Raw genomic sequence first — 17,496 nt, 5'->3', positions numbered from 1 at the left:
AGCCTGTTCTGCCAGTCCTAGGAATGATGCTGAGCACATTACTGCCTACCTGTCACCTCACCTGGAGATTCTGCATCCCACCTAGCAGCAGGGGCTAGGAAACAGGCAGCCCCCTGCTTCTGCACAAGCTGAATGCTCACACTGCCTGGAAGGACTCCTTGGGCACAGCCCTGGTCGTGTCTCCCTAAAACTGTCCCTCAGCAGCAAGCATGGACCTCACTCCTACACCTCCTCCTCCCGAATTCCCACTGGCTCTTCTCCTCCTCAAGGAAAATCCTGCCATCACTCAAGCTGCATTGCGCAATAGTTGTGGGTTGAAGTAACCTGCTTTCTTCCCCCATTCTCAGTGGTGTGAAGATGAATTAATGTTTCAACAGTCTGCAAATGATCCAGTAGCAGAAGGACAGATCTGTTTTTCCCTCCTGTGGCTGCAGATGCTGACAGAGATGACGGTGGAATGACGGTCTGTGAAACAGAGCCTTTACTGAGTCACAGGAGAAACACTAGAGGCTTTCCCTCTGGCTGCTTTTATTATCCTTCTCCTGGAGAAGATGGGGACCAATCACCAGGAGAGCTCAGTGAGTTAAACCCCACCTTCTTCAGTGCCCAGAGAATTCACCTCTTCCCCATTTCCTCTCAGGAAAACAGGGTCATCCACACAGAGTTTGCTGCAACAGTCCTTGCACTTCTGGGTCTCACCTGAAACCTGCTGAAGCACAGGCAAGAGCTTGGGGATGGCCCGAGCTCCCGGCTTTGGTGCTCATTGGGATGCTCCCTGGCAGGCAAATGGAGGGGATGCTGTGGCTGGTGAAGGATGTTTCTGCCCCTCTTGCTTGGCACGATGCTTTCAGGAAGACCACTAGTGTTAGGCAGAGAGTTAATGCGGGCAGGAGATCCCCCAGTCAGCCAGGCACTTTCAAGTCAGATGCAGTCATTCAGCCCAACAGCAAGGGTGTCATTTCCTATCCAGGCACTGCTGGCATCTCTCTGCTCTTGGTTCCCACTTCACTGCACTTACCAGGAGTCTCCAAAGGACAAAGTCTAGTATTTGTTAGAGGTTTCAGAGAGCTTTATGTCACGTGGACCTTGTGTAGACCTCCTGCCCTGGGCAAAGCACCCAATACACTCTGGTCTGTGTTGGTGAAATATTAAAGGCCAAATAGCCATGCCAAGAGATCATGTGCTTCTGTCTCCCTGTCAACCCTTTGGCTGCCTCACTGTGGGGACAACAAAAGGCAAGTCTGGAAAAATCTATTGCCCTTTCCCCAGCAAGCAGGACCAGGCCATCCTGCTCATCCAGATACACACGGATCCAGAAGAAATGATACAAAATGGGGCTGAGAGAGCCAGTAGCAAACACCAATGAGAAATACCTGTGTGTCTTGTCATGGAAACAGTGGAAGACTCCTGACATGGAAGGCACATCCATTTGGCTACTTGTACAGACTCAGGCTGATTCCTTGAAGATTCCTTGAGGAGTCTGGCAGAGACATCTGCGTCATGTTCCCTTCTTTATCACAATTTCCCATTATCCTTTCTGAGTTCATTCAAATTTATCTCCTCTTCTTTAGATCCTCTCCCTCTTTTGGTCTTTGTAGCAGGGAGGGAGAGCACAGTGATGCCCATCTCACCCCTGCTGCTTTTGAGCACAGCTGACATGAACACATGAAGTGCAGGTCTTGTGTCCTGGGATCTGAGGAAGTTGAGATGTGTCTCTGCATTTAAGATGACTTTATTTTAAAACTAAATTTATGCATATAACCCTAGAGCAAACTTACAAAAGAATAAAGAATACTTAAATTAAGGCCATTAGTGTAAACTGAAAACTCTGCCTTCTTCTAGAAGTTTCCTGTTCTGTCCTCTGTGTTCTCATGATGCCTCTGTGGATATACTTAATGGTAATTAAAGACAATAAACTTCTAAGATTTGTTACAGATCTTTTTCTAACTTGACTATGCGATCCCTGCCAGAAAATTCGTTCATAAATTCAGCTGTGGAGATCAAAACAGCGAGTTGTAAGCATGTGCCCAGCTCCATTTGTTGCAGTGAGTGATTTGTTTATATCCTATATCCTGCTGGAAGCCATTTGTTCCTTGAGCTTGTGTGCGAACTTGAAGTAAGGCTTTGTAGGGTGAGGAAATGCAAAACTTGGGTCATTCCTGAAGAGTCAGTGGGCTGATTAAGCAAAGTATCGGTGGAGTTAGACTGGAGAACCTGACACTGTGGCTTAACTGATGCCTCAGGAGCTAAAAAAAAAAAAAAAAAAAAGCTAAAAGGAGGTCAATAAACAGGTGCTGGTAGCAAGCTGTCAGCAAGGTGGCTGAGCAAGGTTTGGGTTTTTCAGCAAATACAGGCAATTGCTCACCCTGACTTGCGTGTGTGCACACACATATGGATGTTCCATACTGTGGCAGCTCATTATAGACTCCCACAAGAAAACCATTAGGGAGGAAATTCCTGCTGTTCTGATGTGGTCGGCTTGTTCTCGTAAAAGAAAAAACTGTTGTTTCCATTTTGCACTGGTTTTGTTTTTGAGGGGAGTGGAGAGCATTATAATGAAATAGTGCTGTGAGAGTTATGTGTAATATTTTACCCCTGTGGATACAGTCTTCACAGCAGGTTCAGCAAAAATGGAGCCCCAAGAAAACGGAGCTTTCCAGATATGTTCATCAACCAACACACCTGCAGAAGTACTGTCAGAGGAATTTTTCTTACATCCCTGTTTTTCTTCTTCATCTTCTGCCTCAGCCTGCCGCAGTGTTTGCCTGCCCGTCTGCAGAGGGCGATGCAGCATCAGTTTGACCAGACTTGTGGTCCTCTGGTTTTCCCTCATTCTGAAGTTGCCCTTGGTCACCAAGACATTGCAGGGGTTGAGGGTTGAGATGGGGCCACAGCTAGAGGGGAAAATGAAAGGACTGGACCAAAACCACAGGTGTGTTTCACAACAGTCTCTTCATGCCAGCTGTGTAGCAGCTGATGAAATAAGAGACTGCAAGGGATTTCACTTTCCTGTTAAATCCTGCTGCACATGAAGACTTGAATAATTTGCTGAAACTCTGAAGGCCACTGTAGGGACAGCTGGTTATTTCATGACTTTGTACAGGACTCAGAAGTGTGAGTTTAAACCATCTTTAAAAGGCAAGAACGAAATCTTGAAGCTAAAAGAACCCCAACAACCATACACTCATCTGTTTTTCAGACTTCAGTTTGCATGTTACCATTGCCTTTTTGCAGAAAGCAGTGGTAGATGTCCTCTGCCAGAAGAGGCATCTCTCTCTAGTCTCCATCAGAGTACCCATGAGAATTCATGGGTATTTGTGCCAAAAAAAATCACTTTATTTATAGTCACGAAAGTTGGAAAATACCTCAAAATTATCATATCCATCCATTAACCTGGCATCACTGTGTTCATCACTAATCCATAGCCCGGGCTGCCACATCCACATTCCTTTTGAACACTTCCAGGGATGGTGATTCCAACACTTTGCTGGGCAGCCTGTTCCAATGCCTGACCATCCTTTCAGAGAAGAATTTTTTCCTAATATCCAATCTAAACCTCCCATGACACAACTTGAAGCCATTTCCACTCATTCTGTAACTTGTCACCCATGAGAAGCCACCCCCTCACCTCACTAAAACTCCTTTCAGGTAGTTGCAGACAGTGATGGGGACTCTCCTGAGTTTCCTTTACTCCAGGCTAAACAACTCCAGTTCCCTGGAGCTGCTCCCCATAATACTTGTTCCATAAAAACCCACTGCATCCTCTCTAATCCAGTTCTTCCTTGGGCTATCAGAATGAATTTGCTGCAAAGGTTTGGGGATGGGATATTTTGCAGGAGCCTGAGAGAAGCTTGAAGGCTGAATTTCATTCTTTGTCTTTGAAATTTGCCAGAAAGGTAATTTCCTTGTGCATGTAATTGAGGAAAGTGCTCAGAGTTGTTCCTCCATTGATTCCCAGTTCAGTTTGTGGCAGGGATGGAAATGCCTGTTGAGTGTAATCCTGTGAGGTTGGTTTTTTTTTTCATTATACACCATCAGTTTTTAAAAACTGCTTCTCTTTTTTCAAAAGCTTTTGGGTATTCCTTGTGGCTTGTTGCAGTAGAATAGGAGCCGAACATGAAGAACTTGCTTGAACTTTGCCCCTGCATAAATTCAGGGAGCAAAGTTTTGACCTTTTTTTTTAATAAGTGGCACCTACATCAATGACTCCTTGAGGTGGTTTGATTCCTTCTTAAATTTACAGAAGGCAAACAAGTGTTTTGGCTCTACCAGAGGCCTTCAGGTGAAGGGATCTCTAAACACTTTTCTGCCCTTGGGTAGGATGAGAAAGGGAGGGCTAGGGCCAGAAATATGTGGGAAGAACGGGATGCAATGGGTGCTGCTCACTGTTGTGGCTTGTCCAATGTTCAAAAAGGAAACAAAAGATCCTCTTGCAGTGCCAGGAATACACGGACAGTGTTCTACTTGCCTTAAGCACGGGAGAGCAAAAGGATCTGTGTAGCCATTCTGGGAGCAGGTGAGGTCGCTCGCTCTGCTGAGCCTGGAGGAGACTGAGGGGAGACCTCACTGCAGTTACAGCTTCCTCCTGAGGGCAAGAGAAGGGGCTGGCACTGATCTCCTCTCTGGTGACCACTGACAGGACCCAAGGGAATGCCATGAAGTTGAGTCAGGGCAGCTTTAGGTTGGATATTAGAAAAAGATTCTTCACCCAGAGGGTGTCTGAACACTGGAACAGGCTTCCTAGGGAAGTGGTCACAAAAACAAGCTGACCAGAGTTCAAGAAGCATTTGGACACTGCTCTTGGGCTCATACTGTGACTTTTGGGGTGTCCTGTGCAGGGCTGAGAGATGGACTCGATGATCCTTGTGGGTCTGTTCCAACTCGTCGTACTCTGTGGCCTTTAAGAATATCAAGGGAGCAAATAAGAATCTAAGGAATTTAAAAAGGCAAAACGATTAATGCTCTGGTTTGCAACGGCAGCCGGCTGCAGGCTGGCAGCAGAGGGTAGGAAAAGTAGCTGGAGAATGCGGGCATCGATCCCGCTACCTCTCGCATGCTAAGCGAGCGCTCTACCATTTGAGCTAATTCCCCGCCCTGCTCGCGGGACTACCCAGTGCAGAGATAGTGACTTCTCGCGAGACGCTGTGCACCGCCGGCCGTTACACATCCCGGTCGGGGCTCCCAGTGCGCCTGCGCGGGAGCGCCGGGGCCGGGGCTCGGCGGCGGGCTGGGCTGGGCGCGCGCCGGGAGAGGAGGATGCGCCCCGCGGTGAGAGCTGGAGCGGGAACGGGGCGGGAATGGGGATGGGAGCTGGAACGGGAACGGGAACCGGGCGGGAATGGGAACGAGATGGCAATGGGAACGGGACTGGTGGGGGGCTGCGGAGGGCTGTGTGCTTGGGGGGCAGGATGCGCCCGGCGCTGTGTGTGTGGGGCTGTGTGCGTGCGGAGGTCAGAGCGGGGGGCTGGAGCGCCCGGCACAGACTCTGCCGGCGGCCTGGGCTGGTCCTTCGAGTCGCGGTGGGGCTGCGTTGAGTTCAAAACAGAACGAAACAACCAACCAACCAAACAAAAAAAATCCCTCACAAAATATCGACCCCCCCCCCCGGCTGAGGAAGGACGCAGGAGCTGCCCGGCTGACCCCGGTTACTGTTCAGGGAGTCTTCGCCTGCCCGGCAGCCCCTCACGGCCCTCGGGGCGCAGAGCCCGCAGCACCCCCTGCGCCCCGCGGGGCTCGGGGTGGCACTCGGCCCGGCTGGGCGGCCCGGGCAGCCCCAGAATTTGCTGCCATCCGTGCTGGGGCGTCCGGACTGGGGCCCTGCGTGTGGCTGGGGCAGCCGGGATGCCCAAGGGGCTGGATGAGCAAACCTGCTGCGGGCAGTTGGTTCTCCCCGCCTTGCCTTGTAATGTCTCCTTTGAAAACAACACCCACAGAAGTGAAATCTGGCTCTGTGGTGAATCGTGAGGTCTTTTCCATCAAGAAATGGTTCTGTTTTGCTCTTGTGCTCCAGCGGGAGTAGAGTTAAAGGCAACAATTTCCGTGCTGGACAAGGAAGGAGATGCTGGCTCTGGAGCAGGGAACTTCAGGTGCCTGTGGAAATGGCAAATGGGGGCATGTGCTGGAGTCTTCTGGGGAGCTGCATTGACCAGATGGGATTTTGGTGCCTGTTTTGGATGCAGAAAAAGAGGATGCCCTCAATGAAGGAGTGCATAGCAAAGGAGATGAGAGCATTGGGTCATTTCTCTGTGAGCACTGTGCTGAGGAAGATGAAGCTATTGGTGGGCTTGCAGCATTTAATTAAAGCTGTGTTACAGCAGTAGCGATATTCAGGACTCAGTTGAAAACCTGACATTCTGGTAAATACCTTGCCTTGTGCTCACTTTTCTTCCTTTCTGATGTTCTTGAGTCAGACAAGACCAAACCCAAAAAGCATTGGTGGCCAGTGCAAAATGCTTTCTGAGCCAAGGCAATTACAAAATGACCTTGTATAATCTCGCTGGTGGCTGCTGAACACCTAGCTGTGTGGAGAGCAGCAGAGTCGTGGGCTGAGCTGGCCAGGCTGCAGGCAGCGATCCTGGTCACCAAGTCACTGCAATTCACTGAACCAGCAGGGAATTTGGTGAGAGTGATGGGACTGGCTGTGACTTTTGCTCCATCGAGTTCCTGGGTGCCTTACACTTTGCTTTCCTGCAGTCCTTTCCTACTTCTAACTTGGCTGCATTCAAGCCATCGTTCTGTTGGATTCAAAACCATTCTCTGCTCAATTTTACATGCTCCCTGAGGGATTTGCCTTAGTTCTGCCTCTAATATACAAGTTACTTTTTTGGGATGCATTTGCTGAGCTACCCTCCTCCAGACTATGAATTTCTGATTAAATACTCCTATATATCAACAGCTTTGCAAATGAAATAGGTGCAAAACATTATGTATTTATTTTACTTGACAGGTTTCAGGCTCTGTGAATGGGGTCTGCTTCTTGCAGAGTTTGCTTATTAGGTTCTCTGAATGATATTTTATTGAAATACTTGGAATTTTAAATTGACTCCACTTTTGTTCTTTTTGAGATGTTGCATCTTACTTTCAAGGGCCTGTGAAGCATGACCTCCGAGCTCTTCGGAAACTCTCCTGTCTTTCTTTTATCGTTTTCACAGTTGTGAGCTTCGTTCTATGTGGGTTTTTTTTCATCAGAGAGAAGATTGGCCAACAAACATGTTCTGAAAGACATGTTTATCTCTAAGAAAAAACCCAGCAGCGACCAAACAAGCAGGCAGCCGCACCCATCCAGCAGTATGATTTCTTATCTTGGAGCTTGACTCATGATTTTGATGGCTCCTTACCCTTACTGGGTTTTTTTTTTAAGAAAGTAGTTTTTGTAGCTATTCCCCTGGGTGTCACACTGGAGAGCATTGCACTTCTGTAATTTTTTTTTTCTCATGTCCTGTCTTTTTTACATCACACTGAGCTGCAGAACCCCACAATCTTACTCCTTGCTTCTCTCTTTTTTTTTTTTTTTTTCCGTGATACGGAGAAAACAAGGAGATGCTTGAGAGTCTCTCCTGCTTGGGAATCTCACCTTCAATACATGTGACAGCATTTCACCAGCTTGGCTTTGCTAAGTATCAGGCTGACTCTGTGGAGCTGGAAAATATGTTTCAGGCTGTGTTTTGCATAGATGCTCTCAGATGTGAGGTTTCACTGCCTGGTGTTACATGTGTTTTTCCTGTCACGGGGCACTCTGCCTCTGAATCGTGTTGCTGGGAGCTCCTGGCAGAGCAAGTGCAAGGGCAGGGGCAAGAGAGGCCTGTCTTCAGCTTTGCTTCGTCAACCCCAGCCGCTGCCCCCCCTCATTTGTGCCTTGTTTGGTTTAATAACAGGGTTGTACAGCAGCTTTTCCCACAGCAAAACCTCATTTCTCCCTTTCTTTGGAATTAAAATCGCACCAAAGAATGTGTGTTAAGGTGGACTTTGAAAATCAGAGCTTGTCAGTCCTTCACAGTCATGCTGGAGTAATTCCTGTGCTTTCCTCTCCTTCATTTTAATTACAGGGGAGAGTAGTTCAGCTCCCACAGCTCAGGCTGTAGGAAGGACATGTCTGTGCTCTGCAAGTAAACCTTGTGCTTGCCTTCCCCTTTCTGTCTCCCATTTGTTCTGGCAGAGGTGTGCTCCTGAACAATGCTGGGCAAATATTGTTCAGGTTTTGGTGGATCTCTGTTTTCTCCTTTTGCTTCATCCATGCTGAGATTACAAAAGTTGTCTTGCTGATGACTGGGAATATAGCACCTAAAGAAGCTTACAGCTGCTCTGTGTGAAGAACAGCCCCACAGGTGCTGAAGCTGTAGAGCTATGAGTGCAGCTTTGTGAAAGCACTGCTTGCTGCATCCCCTTCGGACATCCCAGTTGTCCATTTTACCGAGTAGTGCAGGGTTCTTTAAGGGGCTGGTTCATGCCACGCTGCAGATTGCTCAGCATGGCACTGCCAGCGCTGCTGTGTGGTGGAAGGCAGATTTCTAGAATGTGCAAGATACGCTCGTGTGCTGAGGGCAGCGATCTCGGCTGGTTTGCTGCCGTACGCTTCCCTGTTTGAAGTGGCGGTGGGTATTTCTGAAGCAAGTATTCAGAGTGGAGTGCTTGCTGTGTTTTTCAAGGTGAGTGGATGCTCTCAGTAGCCGTGGGTTTGCTGTGACACCCTCATGCTAAGGTGTTTGTAGAGGGGCGGGTGTAGATTGTTCCCCCAAGTGTGTGCTCGAGTGCCAGGCACGCTTGCTGGCCCCGCATCCTGCCGGCTTGCTCCTGCGCGTGCCATCCCCCTCTGCACTGCAGAAGAGCTAAATCAGGGTTGGAGGAAAGCTGGCAAGAAGCCTGGATGTTCCTAGAAAGATATTGATTGCCCTGGACAGTTCGGGGTTGTTCCTTTTGTTTCCCTGGTTCTCGTCACGGGGTCGGGCTCGTTTGGGTGGCAGCTCGCTGGAGGATGGAGAAACAGTGCCGGCTTTGCGGGCTGGGGCTGGAGCGGAGCCATCCCGGCCCGCCTCTCTCAAGTGTTAAGTCTGAAGCAGCCTGCCTGGTAATTCCATTAATGAGAGCCTGGTGCCAGAGAGATAAATGTAATTCCATGGCAAAGCTGACGCTCAGGCTCAAACGGAGAGGATTTGCTGGTTCTCCTGGGTGCACTGCTGTGAGTAATGTACTCCAGTATTACCTACAGACGATGTTTAAAGTCTACATATCACTGCAAAGACTGGGCAGTGATAAAAAATCTGCTGTTAAATCTTCATGTGAGGAAATACTTAGCTCCAGAGTGTAGCTGTCTCTTTGCAATGGGTTTTACAGGGAATAAAAGTTTCCTGCTTAACTCCTGACATGCAGGATGGCACCATGCTGAGCAGCCAGCTGATCCAGGAGACAGCTTGTATGGGCTATAGCCAGAACGAGCTGTCTGTATATAATCAGTGCAGAACAGAAATTATATACCCTGTATGTGTCACACCAGAAAGCTTGCAAACACCTCAGAGCCAGCCACCACAATTGCAAGTAGCACAAGCTTCTCTACATTTTTGGCAATGAAGCCCATGCTTGCATTCAGAGCTTACGGTCCTGGCTAGCTGTTTGCTCGGTTTGATTCCTTTTTGAAATATTTTTTTTCTGATTTCTCACTTTTCTTAGTTTGATTTACAGATCACATCTTCCTTTTTGCAGTTGTATAATACCTTTGTAGCACCATCATCAAGTCTTGCGTTGAAAAGAAATGGTTAATTGGAATATTTTTAGCTCTCCTTGTGGCTTGGATCGTGGAAATCAAACACAGGAGCCAACACCATTCAGCTTTCTGCAGAGGAGCTTCCTGTGCTGCAGGCAGCAGCTGAGCAGTTGTGTCCGGCAGGGTGGGAGTTCACAGTGCTGGGGAGTCCCAGTGCTGTGGTACCTCAAAGTTCAAGCAAACAAATCACTTGCCTCATCTTTTGGAGCTCAGTGAAGGATTTTCCTTGTCATCAGTCCAAGGTGGGAGAAAAAAGTTCAGTGAAGAAGAAGCAGATGCTGGGAATGCTCAGCCCCTTGTGTGTCCCTATCATTCCAGCTTTGTCCATCAGGACACATCTGATCTCCTTAGTTAGATTCAGGTCCCTGCTGGCGTCTTGACAGCAGAACTAAAGTCAGCTTGCTCAAAATGCTTGTTTGTCGGTGTATTCAGCAGCTTGCTGTTGCCTCCTGCTGTAAAAGGTGTGGGGGAGAGTGGCTCATTGAGCAAAATGAGGTGCATGCTTTGCTGGTGACAGCAGCAGCTGCTGCAGCCAGCCTAAGTCTGCAGCCTGCTCCTGCATCTCTTACTTCTTTTTGCAGCAGCTGTGCAGACATGCCTGCCTTCTTCATGCACATGCTGTGGGCCAATTCACTCACCAGAAATCAGGATCAGAAGATTTTCTTGAGCTTTTGCATCTCCTGCCTCCTCTTGCCTTCAGTTTCGTTCATTAGTCAGTGAGGGTCATGCATGACCACATCTGCCTCTCACCACCACGAGGGCAGGATGTTGGGAGGATACAAGATCAGTCACAGCTACTGCAGTTGCTTTTTAAAAAAATTCTCCTGTTTGCATCATAGCTAACTACGGAAGTTTTAGCTTAGTAGTGTGGTTTTCTCACCCTAAGTTAAAATTTTTGAGTGTGTCCTTTCCTTCTTTTAAAGCTCTGACATCTGACTTGGTCTTTAGTGGAGCAAGGTTGGACTGATAGTGAGTTATGTGTCTTGTCAAACACTTGAATGCAGGGTAGATGAAGGAGCAGGTAGCAAAATGACCTGCATATTTAGAAATTCAGTTTATTGATAACTGTGGTGCCTTATTCTTACAGTATCTCTCCTCCCTCCCCTTTAGTTCCATGAGTTAAAAGTGATCATGAGAGTGTTGATATATGTTTGGGGGGGATTTATCAGGAACTGTTGGTTCCTCTGATGGTAATGAAGTGGGTCAGAAGTGTTACCTTGGCTGTTGCTGCTGCTTATGATGCTAACCAGATAAAGTAACTGAAATTAGTTCAGAGCCTCACGATTTGCTTTGCTCCTTGACTGGCAGTGTAAGTTTTACTGGGAAACCTGTATCTGACCTGCAAGGCATTGATTTGTGTGATGGCTCTTGTGGCCTAGGTGCACGGCTGAGCCACCTTGGTGCTGCCACAGTCTAGGTGGCCTGGCACTGGATTTTTTCTTTACCAACATATTTTTGAGCCACAGCTGCCTTCCCATCAGGTTTGCTGCAGAGCTGACCAAGCTGACAGTAGCTGTGGTGGACAGACACCCACTGCTCAATTCCCTTGGATAAAAGGCTGGTAGCACCATCACTTGACCTCCCAGAGGTGCTCTAAATGTCTGGAGGCTGAGCAGAGCCTGATACATCCTTCTGCCTGCCTTGAGCTTGGTGTAAATCCCACAGCAGGCTTGGCAGGGTGACCTGATGGCTGTGCTTTGATACCTCTGTATACTGAAGAGATCTGGCTGGAGTTTGCTCAGGGTCTCCCATGCTGTGAGAGAAAGATGCCATGAGGTGCAGCAGGTGGAACTTGAATTTGGAGTGGGAAGGGGGCATACGTAACATATAGCTGAGAAAACCAATAAGCTTCACAAGGTCTTAACCACTGAAGGGGCTGAACTTGTTTCCAGTTGATGTGTTTAAAATGTGATTAGTCACCTCCTAAAGTAGGGTGCTGTAATCAGGTTTCTGTGGAAAAAATTGCACCATACTCGTGTCGATACAAGGGGCGGACTCAGCACGTGCCTGTGTGTTTTCAGGCTTGGCCTATAAATCCTTTCAGCTATTCTGGCCCTCTACAGACTTGTGAGAACTTAGGGAGTTTTCTTTCCTGCAGTGTTGCCCTAACCATGCTTTTAACATCTGAAGGTTTGGATGGGAATCATTGTCATCTTGCCCTCTTATGTGCTAGCACTCAGTCTGATGGCAGGCAGAGGCTCCATGGCAGCCAGAGCTTTTCCCTCCAGCAGACTGGAGGGAACAGGAGGGAGAAGGGGCAGGGGGTATCTCTGCCCCTCTTAGGCAGTGGGCTGTTGTCAGCCTCATGTGTGTCCAAGGAAACAGTTTTTCAAGATTTTTGTCTGGATTTTACAGGGATCTCTTCCCTTACTGCTTTCCTGCCTTGGGCATGGGTGATATCTGGATCTCCCTGACCTCATCCTGTGGCCTATCCAAGCAGATCAGTACTTGGGAGACTGCACTTCACCTACAGCAGGGTGCTGGATGTGGCATGGGTACAGCTCAATGGACAGAGAGGTCTGTTTGCAGAGAGGCTGTGCAGGGGGGGTATTTGCCCCTGGGAAATGTGTCGCTGGTCTTTAGTTTGTGGCTCAAACAATGTTTCATATTCCCTGACTGCTGGAAGTGGCAGACTGAAATGAAAAGATTGGGTTAGCCAGTATCCTGCCGGAGCTCAGAGAGAATGAATTTAGCTCTTCTTGTTTGATTTCAAGAAATTGCATTAAAATGAGCAGAGAGGCTGTGCACTGGAGGCTGCTTCCGCTGCAGGCATCTGCTTGCAAAACTGTGTTGCAGAGCGATTGCTGCTGGTGCTGCAAAGCCGGTGGGGAGAGCAGGGCTGTGGCACGGGCCAGGAGACCTCTGTGGAGGTGCAGCTGAAGGGCTCTGCTCACTTGATTGCCTTGGCAGCTCGTCTGTGCTTAGAAACAGGTGTGGGCATTGCTTCCATCTGTTCTCAGGGGTCACTGGTGTCTTGGTGAGTGCAATGAGCTGCTTTCCCCTGCACGCTGAGGAGCTGTGCTCTGCCTCAAGGCCCGGCTTGAGGCGGCACAAAGGCAACTGGAAGGACCCCAGCGTGAATGTTGGATGTGTGATGTGATAGCTTTTGTGTCCTGCCTCACATGAGCTCTGTGGTTACACCAAGCTGCAGCTGACTTCTGAAGCTCTTCTCGGTAAAAATTGACCTGAATTGATCCCATTGTGGTTTGTTTATCTTTTTTTTAAACTAAGGTGCATTTCTGCAGAGGTGAAAGCTTGAGCTATATTACGAAGTCCATGATTTTCTTAAGGATGCTTTGGAATATTTTGGAGGTGTGCATGTGGTCTGCATGGTAACAGTTATCATGAAAACTGGGAACGGGTCAGTTGATGTGTAGCTGGTTAATTGACATTACTGTCATGGAAACTCAATTTGAGTAACTTGGTGCTTTTTCTAGTGGGGGAAAAAACCAGCTGTGTTAAATGGAGGGGGGAGCTCTGGATATTTCTGTGAAAGGCAGGTAAAGGAGAATCAAATGTGAGTTTTTGAACTGTGCTTGTCTGTTCCTGTCGAGAATTGGTGGTTTCAGTGGGTGCACGCAGCAACCATCGAAGGCAAGGCTTGCCTGGGGGCTCTGGGGCAGAAGCCTGTGTGACTAATGTTGTGTAACTCAGAAAAACAAGGCAGGATTAGCTCTGCCTCCTTCCCCTCTGTAAGGAGCTAGTAATGGAGAGCTCCATCAGATGGCTGCTGGGATGCTTGGATGGGACCTCTGGGCAAGCAGATGGATTGGCTCCCTCCATCAGTGCAGCTTTGTGGCATGTCCTTTTTAGATGGGGACTGTGCCTCTTGCTGGTTTCAGAGGTGAGGTGACTGGCTGGAGTGTGAAGGCCTGTGCTGGCAGCCCTCTGATAGGTACCCTGAGCTGCCCGTGTGTGTGCTGCAACCCCTCCATCCACGCCTGTGCCAGAGGAGAAGCAGAGTGCGGTGGAGGGGGCTCAGGCTTCCCGGTGCTGGGGACAAGCCAGCCTGTGGGCACCATGTGGGGCTGTGTTGTGCACCTCCCTCCACACTCCCTGTCACGTGTTGGGATGAAGGTCTGGCTTAGAGTTTAAGCCTGTGCTTCTACTTTTACATCATTATTTTCCAGGGTTTCTCTGCAAGGAATTGGAAAATCCCCTCTATGGGCTGCCGTGACAACCTTAGAAATATCCAGATGGATTTGAACTTTGGTGCTGCAAAGGGCTTTGCGTATTTATTTTCTGCTTCCTGCTGTCTGCTTTGCTTAAGAGCTTTTGCTAGATCCTTTGCATATGCTTGTCCTTGCTCCTCTGCTCCTGGAAACCCTTAAGTTATGACAAAACACCCCCTTTCCCCTCCAAAAATTATCCTCAAACTTCTTGGAGGAATTTTGTTTTACTGCTGTGCCTTGGTAAGCTGCAAGGCTTGCATAGCTGTGGTGTGTTGCTGTTTGGGTGCATCAGCATAGTTTGGAGACCTCAGAAAGCAAATCTCCAGGCTGTTTTGGATGGGCCTTTAGAAAAGTGAGTGACTGAGTACCCTAAGTAGCGAATGGAGCTGTTAAACTGATTTTACATTACTTACCCCTGTGCAAAGACAAATATACGATAGGTTGAAGCCTCATCTAGGTTTCCACAGGGAAACCACAGGGCCATCTTTCTGAGGTCATGCTTCTCATCAGCTTTAGCTGATCTCAGGCTGTTCTCCTGCCAGAAAATTTTCCCCTTTATTTTCTTATTTCTGGGATGGTTTCCAGTTGGAAACAAATGATGGTTGCTACCTCTAATGTAAAGATGACTGGGATGTGTAGAAGTGGGGGGAGGGAAAAGGCAGGACTGACTGTTGTGGCAGCAGAGGGTAGTTTTGGGTCAGTTGAGCTGATGAGCATGTGGAAGTGGGCATGGCTTGCTGGAGAGCAGCTGTGTAGCCCCTGGTAGAACATGTCCTGCTTCTACTCCAGTTTCCTTCCATGTAAAAGGGTGGTAAGGACTGCCAAGTGCGTTTGTATTTCTGGAAGGCTACAGTGTTGGAAGAGTCCTTTGTGGGGCACTGCTGACTGATGGCTTCATGTACATGCTGCCAGTTTGGCTTCACAGTTAACCCAGGGGAGGTTTCCCTCTGGGAGGACTCTGAGCACAGCTTTTAAGTAAAGCTTCCTGCTGAATGTATCCAGGAGAATATTAGATTGAATATAAGGGAGAAGTTTTCTGTGATGAGGCTGGTGAGGCACTGGAACAGGTTGCTCCCAGAAGTTGTGGATGCCCCATTTTTGTAGTCACCCAGTATCACTCAGTCCTCTGCTGCCTTGCTTAATAACCTTTTTATGAACTCTGGTGAATCTTTGTTTGCTGCATTAGATGAAACAAAAGGTTATCGTGTTTCTGCAGCACTGCTTCAGTCTGCAACAAGCAAGGGGTCATCTTGGCCCAGGACAGAGGATCTGCTGGGATGGTGACACAGAGAAATACGTATTTTGATGGACAAGTCGGAGCTGGAGGAAGGCAGCAGAGGAGCTCAGCTGTCAGGAGTGTGTCATCCATGCTCTGCATTGCCTGGAGCCTGGTCGTGTCTTGGGGAGGAGCAGCCCTGGGATGAGTGACTCTGCTGGGCACTGCGAGAAGGAAGTTTGGGAATCAAGGGGGAGGCTGAACAGTCTGATTCCCTGGTGCTCCGCTGTGTTTCCAGTATATGTGTCTGCTGTGGGACAAAGTGCTTTGTCTGAGAGCTGCAGTTTCTTTGGGAAGGCAAGCCAGGCCACCTTCATATGGCTTTGATTAAATCCAGCAGCATTTACGAAAGCTTCAGGCCTCTCTTTTTGCCTTGCTTGGCAGTACTGGGAAGCGAGGACTTAAAATTTTGCCAGTGATGTTTCTGCAGCGTTGTCTGAGAGTAGGAGTTACGTTGAGAAAGTTGTTAAATGGAAAAGGAACTGGAGGAAGAAGGGAGAAAGGGTTGTCTGTGTGGCAGCCATGTTGATACTCCCCATGTGCTGAGCCCTGATGCAGGCATGGTCAATACCAGTGCAGATGAAGTCCTACAAAGCTAAAGCAGCCCCACTTCAGATTTAAGCCATGTGAAGTTAAGGTATGAATTTCCTTGCTTTCCATACCTTTATACATAAGCTACCACTGAAGATTATTGGCCAGGTTGGATTTGTCCTGTTATTTCTGTCCTTGTGTTAATTTACTGGCTTCAAAAGAACAACAGAAGATCCTCCTGCAGGTACATAACAGGAGTAGATAACACTTGTGGTTAATGTAGAGCAACAGGGTAACAGAAATTTCATGATTTGAGGTGGAGTCCAAGGTCTGTGCTGTGGTTTTGGCCTTCAGCATTGTTTTCATCCTTAGAAATGCCTTCAGCCCTTCCATAATAGGAGAAGAGAAAGGGGAAAATGAGTGAGGGGGAACCACGAATGGATTAGACTTTTTCTCAGTTCTTTAAATACCAGCTGGCAATGACAGGTCTCTGAATCACCTGCAGAGACTGGGGAAAGCAAGCAAGTCTCTCTTTCTCAGGCCAAGGTAAACCAATGTGCTGCATGAGTAAGTTTTCTCACAGTACATAATGAGGTCCAGTTGGCAGGAAGTACATGAGACATTGTCAGGCTGATTCTGTACCTTCCTCTTGCTGGTTTGGTGTTTTGGCTAGAGTCGTTGTCTCACTGTTTCCTTACCTCCCTCAGCTTCCATATCCTCTCTGTGTTACAGTGTCTTTGAGGATGATCCCTCATCCACCATGTTCCTTGCCATCCCCAAACAATTGCATGAACAGGATGGCAAAAGTAAAATTACCTTAGATGTAGTGACCTTTGCCTCAGTTGTATCATCAGAAAAACTTCTCCTTGTGGCTGCTTAGAATTGTTTCCAGTATAGCATTTCTGCTATCTTTTCTTTGGCGTGCAGCAGGTACTTCAAATGCCCAAAGTGAAGTGTTTTTGCAGCCCACAGAGGTGACTTCTGTCACAGCTCTTGCTCAGTGCTGGTTAAATGTCTCCTGTGTGACTAAGGTAGAAAAGCTTTATACAGCCGTCAGTGGAAAATAAAAAGCCTTTTTTATTATGAAACTATAATGATGAATCAATAATGATGATGAAAAAATGGAAGCAGCCTGGCTCTGACATCATGTGGAATTTGCCTTCTCTGCAAACAAGAAGAAATCTCACAGGTGCTGTAGAGCAGATCTTCAGCAGCATCTCAGGGAGCACAGCAGGGGCATTGTAGGTGATCTGTTCCATCCCATTTACCAGCCTCTTTTCTGCCCCTGCACATAGATGTTATCTTCAGTTCTCTGGCTGTTGAGGAGGCTTTACTGGATGAACAGCCTTAGTTTGGGACTTATCATCTTGCCTTTTACTTGGGCTTCCTTCTGTGATTTTGGAGAAGTCCCCTGACAGCCTCATGCCACGTACCTCTGCTGTGATGCCAGGGCAGGACAGGAGTGTGTTCAGGGCAGGGATCTGACACCCTCCCGATTCTCGTGAGATTGCTTTGGCATCCTTCCTTTTCACCAGCCAGCTCTTATTAATGTCACTAATTACAATTCTCTCTAATGCTTACAGGACTTGCCAGTTCCTGTATGCCGATGGGAATCGTGTTCTGGCTCCTTGTCAGTGCTACAGGAGACGCTGATGCTCTGAACAGGTATGTTTGTCATGTTCCTGGTGAGGGGAAGAGGGGGTGCACGTGGCCAGGGGTGAAATGTGTGCAGGGTTTGCCTGATGGGTGCAGAGTGGATC

General features: G+C 48.2%; 1 protein-coding gene and 1 non-coding gene across 2 annotated transcripts in view; one reads left to right on the top strand and one right to left on the bottom strand.

Annotated features, from left to right (window-relative positions):
* Window positions 1-5,018: 5,018 nt before the first annotated feature.
* TRNAA-AGC (transfer RNA alanine (anticodon AGC)) lies at window positions 5,019-5,091 on the bottom strand. Its single transcript has one exon. It is a non-coding gene; the product is annotated as a tRNA-Ala (tRNA).
* Window positions 5,092-5,154: 63 nt separating this feature from the next.
* The window catches only part of LOC134551107 (USP6 N-terminal-like protein), a 76,447-nt gene continuing 64,105 nt past the window's right edge, over window positions 5,155-17,496 (top strand). The window contains exons 1-2 of the mRNA XM_063398272.1: window positions 5,155-5,268; window positions 17,320-17,401. The gene's annotated coding sequence lies outside the window, so the exon portion shown is untranslated. The remainder of the gene's footprint in view (window positions 5,269-17,319; window positions 17,402-17,496) is intronic.

Source organism: Prinia subflava, chromosome 5 (assembly GCF_021018805.1).
Source record: "Prinia subflava isolate CZ2003 ecotype Zambia chromosome 5, Cam_Psub_1.2, whole genome shotgun sequence".
Classification (NCBI taxonomy): Eukaryota; Metazoa; Chordata; class Aves; order Passeriformes; family Cisticolidae; genus Prinia; species Prinia subflava.
The sequence above is the reverse complement of the archived record's forward strand: the minus strand, read 5'-3'. Positions and strand labels throughout refer to the sequence as shown.